The following is a 7,915-nucleotide window of genomic DNA, read 5'->3' as shown; positions in this document are numbered from 1 at the left end:
AGAAGATGCTTGGGATGATTTCAATCTTTGTAAATTTATTAAGACCAGTTTTGTGTCCTAACATGTGGTCTATCCTAGAAAATGCCCTATATTCTGTGAAAAGTATGTGTATTCTGTGAAATGCTCTGAAGTTATCAATTAAGGCCACTTGATCCAGTGTGTCATTTAATGCTGGTGTCTCCTTGTTGATGTTCTTTCTGGAATTTCTATCCATTGAAGTCAAAAGGTGTTAAAATCTATGATTATGACCGTTTTTCTGTCAATCTCTCTTTTTATGTCCATCAAGATTTGTTTTACATATTTAGGTGCTCCGTGTTGGGTGTGTAAATGTTTACTACGGTTATATCCTCTTGTTGGATTGTTGCCTTTATCATTATGTAGTGTCCTTCTTTATCTCTTACGACAGGTTTGATTTTAAAGTTTATTTTGTTGGATATAAGTACTGCTACTCTCAGCTTTTTTCCCCTTTCCATGCTTGAAATATCCTTTTCCAGCCCTTTAGTTTTAGTCTGTGTGTATCTTTCAATCAGAGGTAGGTCTCTTGGAAGTAGCCTATATATGGATCTTATTTTCTTATCCATTCAGCTGCCATATTATTTCTGGTTGGAGCATTTAAGCCATTTACAGTTAAGGTGATTATTGATAGATATGTACGTAGTGCCATTTTATTGTTAGACTGTTTTCCTTTGTTTTTTTCTTTCATTATTTCTTCTCCTTCTTCTCCTCCTTCTTGTTGTCATTGTTGTCCCCCTCCTCCTCCTCCTCCACCAACATATAAGTTCTAGAAGCAAAGAACTTATATGTTCCCTTCCTGCCCTAAAATTTTGTGAATCTGTTGAAACCTTAATGGTGTCTCCCACTTTACTTCTTATGCTACAGCGCCCTCTGATGGTGAAACATTTATGACATACAATTTATGTATTTCACAATAATGGCAGCAGGTTATTTCTAATTTGAGAGCTTAAGCGCGGCCAGGTAATTCTAGTGGGACAAAATTCCCCAAACCATTGGAAGTTATGGATCATGTGGTGCTTCCCAGAGTTGCCTAGCCAGAGGATGGTGCCAGAATTTTTATCTGACGAAACTTAACTCTCATTTGACAAAATGTTATTTCTTGATTTACTGGAACGTTTCGGTGTTCTCAGGGGCAGGATATCTCCACTTCAACTGTAGTAGTAGAGCAGACAGTATTTTGGTTTCATAGGATTTTGGTAAATTAGAATGTAACTCCCTTTTTGGGCCCCACAGACCTGGTCAAAGCAAAGAGGGTTAGTTATTGGACAGGGTGTTTGAATCCATTTTCCTACCAAGTACATTTTTTAAATGTAATTTGATTCTGTCATATAATATTAATTTATATCAGTATTGAATTTATAATAACTTCTCCTTTTTTTCTCAAGTACTGGCTACTAAAATAGAGCACGTCTATGAAATTTTTCTTTTTAAAAGATTTTATTTATTTTTAAAGAGAGGGGGAGGGAGGGAGAAAGAGAAGGAGAGAAACATCAATGTGTGGTTGCCTCTCACATGCCCCCCACTGGGAACCTGGCCTGCAGCCCAGGCTTGTGCCCTGACTGGGACTTGAACTGGTGACCCTTTGGTTTGCAGGCAGGTGCCCAATCCACTGAGCCACACCATCTGGGGCTGAAAATTTTAATGTAAGTAATTTGGGGAACCACTGAGTTAGAAGATTTGAACTGTATTTATTTAGAAAGTACAAGGTCTGTCCAGAAAAAGTCCAACCACTGTTAATATAATGAGAACAGTTTATGTGACATCGATATAACCTGGCAGCCAAGGAGAGTGGACTGGAATGCGCAAGTGTGAACAATAGCAACTTCACTGTACTAGTCAGTAGGGGGCAGTAGAGGCCATTGAGTGAGCATGTGTACTGTGTGGCTGTCACATTCAAAATGTCTGAGTGAGTAGAGCAATAAATCTGCATCAAATTTTGCATTAAGCTTGAACATTCTTCCATGGAAACCATTCAGATGATGCAGGAGGCCGCAGCTATGGGCAACTGGTGATTGACAGTTTCATCATGACAACTTGCCTGCTCATGTGTCATGTCTCATGCAGTTTTGGGGTGAAATATCAAATCACTCAGGTGACTCAGCTTCCCCTTAGCCCAGATTTGGCACCCTGCAACTTATGGCCTTTCCCAAAACTAAAATCGCCTATGAAAGGGAAGAGATTTCAGATTGTCAAGATTTAGGAAACCCCAATGGGGCAGCTGATGGCGATTGGGAGAACTGTGTAGGTCCCAAGGTGCCAACTTTGAATGGGACTGAGGAGTCATTGTCCTATGTACAGTGTTTCTTGTATCTTGTATCTTCTTTAGTAAATGTTTCTATTTTTCATAGCACCTGGCTGGATGCTTTCTGTACAGACCTTGTATGTGTCTTGTACGGGAGCACTGTGGTAGCTATTGTGTTCTTGCTCTTCTAACTATCCACTTATTAACATAGGCTAGACTTGGCCACACTTTTTCTAAGACAGACTCTCCCATGTCTCTTGTATTCTTTTTTCCCCACTTAATTGTTTCTCTTTAAATAAGAGCCTCCTTTTTAAGGTTCAGGCAGATTACAGAAAAAGTATATGGGGGAACACCATTCTCTCTCCTGGTTAATATGGACAGAAGGGGTGTGTGTGTGAAGTGTGTGAAGAAGGTCAGTGTCTTATTACATAGAACGATGATTTCATCTCAAGAGTCTATCTGAGGAAACTCTCACTTTCCTCGTTAAAGTGGAAACTACCCCTGCTAAGGTTGACAATGAGGAGAGCATCCCTGGAGGGGAGGGGAAGGCGGGGAGGGAAAGGCAATTCTGTTTTTCATATTCACTTTCCTCTTAGAGGGATTTGGGATTATTTCACTTGTCACCACACACTATCCTCAAGGAATACTGTTTACTTTTAATTCTGTAAGTCAAATTGGGTCTCCATTTCTTCCTGATATCTTCATAGTGGAGATGAACAAAGATGGAACATTTAAGCAGGACTCTTTAATGGCCTGACATAATGAGGTGGAAATAAATGGGAGTCACCCAAGATCTGACCCCTAAGATATGTGTTGCTCTCCCATCTTGTCCCGGCTCTGGGCTACTACTGTGTGAGGGACAACTTAGTAGGACTCCACTTGTAGACATCTACCCCTCTCCACCTCTAGACCAGGGCTTACCTAACCCTCACCTTCCTTCCAGGTTTTGGTTTCTTCTTTGATAACTTATGTCTTTCCAACATGAAGGTGTTCACTCTTTCAGGGGAAATCAACTTACACAGATCCATAAGTAAGACCCATAAGTAAAATGCTAAAGGTTAAAGACAAAGAGATGGGAAGTGTGTGGGAGAATGGGTGAGGGGATTAAGAAGTACAAATAGGTAGTTACAGAATAGCCATGGGGATGTAAAGTACAGTAGCCAAAGAACTTACACACATAACCTGTGGAAATGAACAATGGGGGGATTGCCTGAGGGAGTGGTGCTGGGTGGAGAGGGGCAAAGGGGGAAAAATCAGGACAACTATAATAGCATAATCAATACAATATACTTAAAAAAATTTCTTGGACCACATTCTAGAAAGGACTACTGTGTGTGACTAGTCGTGTGTTTCCTTTCTGAGGTCATGCCTGGGCTGCTTTTACAGAACTATTATTGACTTTAGTGAGGTCTGTAAACCAAATTACAAAAATAATTAGAAGTTCCAGCTCTGCTTCTGACTCACTTGACCTTTGAGTCCAGTCGATTAAGCTGAGCATTACGGATCAAATCGTCTGTAAGGCCCTTATCCCCTTTCATATTGTGATTTATAAAAACTTTATTGCAGAGCACAGAGCTGAAGTGGCATGTAGGTACCAGTTGTTAACAGCAGAGGGCACCATGTCCCTAGTGTGCTCAGACATTAGGTATGGGCCACTACATTTTTGTAGCTGGAGGTTTATATCCTTGGTGATGGAAAGGCACCAAGAAAATTCTGTAATTTAATGTTTTTCAAAGGAAATTTCACTGCCTGTTTCTAGTATTTAATACATGGCTGAAGCACTCAAAAATAGGTGATTTTGACCTTCTCTGGGTATTTCCTCTTAGTTCCATAAAGAGCTTCATCATCGCTTCATCTCACTGCCTGTAAGAACTGCATGCTTAGCACAGGTGTGCTAAGGGCACCGGGAGGAGAATTTACATTTATTGAGCAGCAATTATATAACAGGAACTACACCTGATTTTCTCCAAGCATCACAGCAATCCTTTGAATTATGTGCAATTATCCTCTTTTATACATGAAGTCATCAGGGCTTGGAGGTTTTGTGACTTGCCTGAGTCCTCGCAGTGGAGATTCAAGCTCAGGGCTGTGAACTCTCAAACCCGATTTCTTTCTACCCTGTCAGGGTCCCTACCGTCCCCCCAATCTAAACAGTTGGGTGATTGCTAGGAGCAGGAATGCCTGAGAGTGGACACAGAAGGAAGTGTGACCTTCTCTGGTTCTGAAGTTCTTGTGACCCTTGTTTTTCCAGATGGAAGCTTTTCCTCTGGCAAGATATTTTTGCCGTTTACATTTAACATGATATGTACAAACAAATACCCATGTTTTTAAATCTGTAACCTGGATTATTGAACTGTGTGGGCTACTTTTAAGGATACAGCCATATGTCATTTTACAAGAAGGCTAGGTTCTAAAGTCAGTGGGTAAGGTGAAAACCACTATGGCAAAATTATCTTTGAAAATCCCACAGGAAGGCATCTTGTTCGAGAGCTATGTACTTCCTTTCTTCCAATCCAGCACAGCCAGTCTTTCTTCCCTGGTTGATAAGATCATGGTTTATCTTATTGAACTTTAAATGATATAGGTGGCTTATCTTTGGGTGGTACTTCACATCTTTAAACACCAGAGACTCATTCATCATGGTGAGATGCTTACAGTGTGAAAAGAATTCTAAAATTTAGATCGAGGTAAGGAATGCCAAATTCATATCTTATTTTGAGGCTTGTGCTCACTCAGTGGTTCTCAAAACTTTAGCCGTACATCAGAGACCTGGATGGCTTGGTAAACTACAGATTCCGGGATTCTACTTCCACAGTTTCTGCTTCAGTAGGTCTGGGATTCAGCCAGAGGGTTCGTGTTTTATCAGATTCCAGGTGATGCTCTTGCTCCAGGGAACTCAACTAGGGAGCCACTGTACTTGTTGCCTGGAGGCAGGTGGAAGCACTGTGTCTGCCTCTCTTGCTCTCTTTTATTTTTAGGCTGAGTGGGTTAGTTTAATTAGTTTAAGTAAAACGTGGGAACTGTGGCTCAGCCAACTCTTAATCCTGTTGCTTAACTTACTACTTGGCCCAGAACAAGTACTTGGCTCATTCAATACATGCTTGTTTAATGAATGATTTAGTGAATTAACGTATATAATGGAGGGGATTTTAGCACATGTTATACATACCTATCCTATACAAGCTTCTTATATTCCTGAAGGTAGGCAATTTTTACATCAGAATAGGACCATGTACTGCAAGTATCATGGACATTGAGCAGTATGCAGTTAGGTGCATTTTGAGAAACTTGCCCTTTGGGGCCCCATGCTATGAATGTGGTGGGTATGTGTAGACGTAGCTGGGTCCTGGGAGTCCCGTCTGATTCAGAATGGCCTAGGAAGTCTGGCAGGGTCTGGGTTAGGTCAGAGCCAACTCCTGCCCCGGGGAGGCCTGAGCAGCACTTGGATCGGCTCCTGTCTGCTCTAGAGCAGACACTGCGTTCTCACTCCCGTCCCCAAAGCACTGGGGAATTCAGCCCCTTTGACCCGAGAGGCTCAGTGGAGCTCTGCTGTGGGGTAACTGTAAGTGTAGGTAGTTGTACAGAACCCTTATCGAGTTACAGGACTTGATAATTATATTTTAAGTATGAGTTTATTAAGCAGAAGAGAAATTGCAAAATATATATATTCAAAGTTCAATTTAAGCTTAACGTTGTGATTTTTATCATTTTTGCCATATGTTTTATTATCTTTCTTGGAAAGTCTCAGTATCCAATGTTTTTGTTCTCTCAGTATAGATTAATTTTTTAAATTCATTTTATTGCCCTGGCTGGTGCAGCTCAGTGGATGAGCTCAGGCTATGAACCAAAGGGTTGCTGGTTTGATTCCCAGTCATGACACATGTCTGGGTTGCAGGCCAGATCCCCAGTGGGGAGCATGCGAGAGGCAACCACACATTGATATTTCTCTCCCTCTCTTTCTCCTTCCCTTCCCCTCTCTCTAAAAATAAATAAGTAAATTCATTTTATTTACTTTTTTGCTGAGGTTTTTTCAAATAAATTATATACAACATGACATTCTATCTCTAAATTTTTCTATGTACAGCTGTAAAAATAAATTTTTCTTATGTAGCTAAAATAATATGATCACTTCTAACAAAATTAACAAGTTATTACTGTCATCTAATAGCTAGTCCATATTCAAATGAACCTAATTGTCCCTAAATTGTGACTGATATCTCTTTGTTCAAACCAGATGCAACCTGGAATCATGCATTGCATCTGGTTATGATGTTCCTCAAAATTTACTTAATCAAGACAGTCTCTTTTTAAAAAGTGCTTAAAAACCATGTGTTCTTTTAAGTAAACACTTTCCTTATAATCTTGTTGAGAAGGTTTAGATGCAGCAGCCTAGCTCTACCTAAATGGTCATCAGATATGAATTAGCGACAACTGAACTACTAAGGTATGACTCCCCATTGAAGCCAGTGAGCCTGAGGATGAGGCTTTGAGGAAGTGGGCAGAGTAAGTTCCTCCTTTCCTGTTGAGTTGTTAGTCACAGAAGCAGGAGCTTAGTTAGTTGCTCAGTCCCAAGTAGAGGAGAGAAAAGCTCCGTCACCAGGGAACAATACTTGCCATCATTCCACCCCCGCCAGTGGTCTAACGCCAGTTTCCACTGAGGCAGTAAAGCAAGCAAATTTACCTCTTGGATAATTTCACCACGATCAAACAATCCCCAGTGGGCAAAACTAATAGAAGACACTGTAATTTGATGGCAGTTTATCTCTAGCAATTACAGATGAGCAATTTAAATGGCAACAAAGCAAGCCATTTGGTGAAATAAGGCTGTATTTCACAGAGCTGTATCTTTCAACGTTTTCTGGAAGGTCTGTTTCCTTGGATGGATTATACATTCTCTCTCTTTTAAAATTTTACTTTTATTTTTAAAATTTTACTTTTCAGTTGCAGTTTAAATTCAACACCGTTTTGTATTAGTTTCAAATGTATAACATAGTGGCCAGACAGTAATACACTTTACACAGGGATCCCCTGACATTTCAAGTGCCCACCTGGAACGATTCAGTTATTACAGTAGTACTGACCACACCACCCACACTGTACCCACATCCCAGTTAGAATGTGTCAACCCCTCTGCTCTTTCCAGCAGACACGCCAACCCCCTGATCCTCTAGCAGCCATCAGTCTGTTCTGTGTAGCTCTGTGTCTATTTCGTTTATTGCTTTATGTTGTTCTTTAAATTTCACATGTAACTGAAATCATGTAGTATTATTGTCTTTCTCTCCGACGTATCTCACTTAGTATAATACTCTCTGGATCCACTCATGCTGTCCCAAATGGTGAGATTTCGTTTTTTATGGCTGAGTAATATATCACTGTGTGTATGTAACATCACTTTTTTTATCCACTTGTCTGTTGATGAGCACCGGGGTTGCTTCCATATTTGACGATTGTAAATAATGCTGCACTGAACACAGGGGTGCATATATATTTTTGAATTAAACAGTTCTCTTTTAATGACATTGCCTTGCCACTGCCTTGCAAAATAGCCCACTTTTGGATTTTTCTGATTGCCTCTGTAGAGTGTCGTCAGCTTGTTCTTCTACCCCATGTATTTCCTGGAAACTGGAAACTCAATCTAAAGGCTGAAGTAAGATGCAG

At 40.4% G+C, this 7,915-nt stretch overlaps 1 pseudogene; it reads left to right on the top strand.

Moving 5' to 3' along the window:
• The first annotated feature begins 2,151 nt into the window (after window positions 1–2,151).
• The window catches only part of LOC123477900 (lysosomal Pro-X carboxypeptidase-like), a 37,783-nt pseudogene continuing 32,019 nt past the window's right edge, over window positions 2,152–7,915 (top strand).

The sequence above is a fragment of the Desmodus rotundus genome, chromosome 5, assembly GCF_022682495.2.
Source record: "Desmodus rotundus isolate HL8 chromosome 5, HLdesRot8A.1, whole genome shotgun sequence".
NCBI classification, from domain to species: domain Eukaryota; kingdom Metazoa; phylum Chordata; class Mammalia; order Chiroptera; family Phyllostomidae; genus Desmodus; species Desmodus rotundus.
Note: the sequence above shows the minus strand (reverse complement) of the source record. Positions and strands in the feature narration are given on the sequence as shown.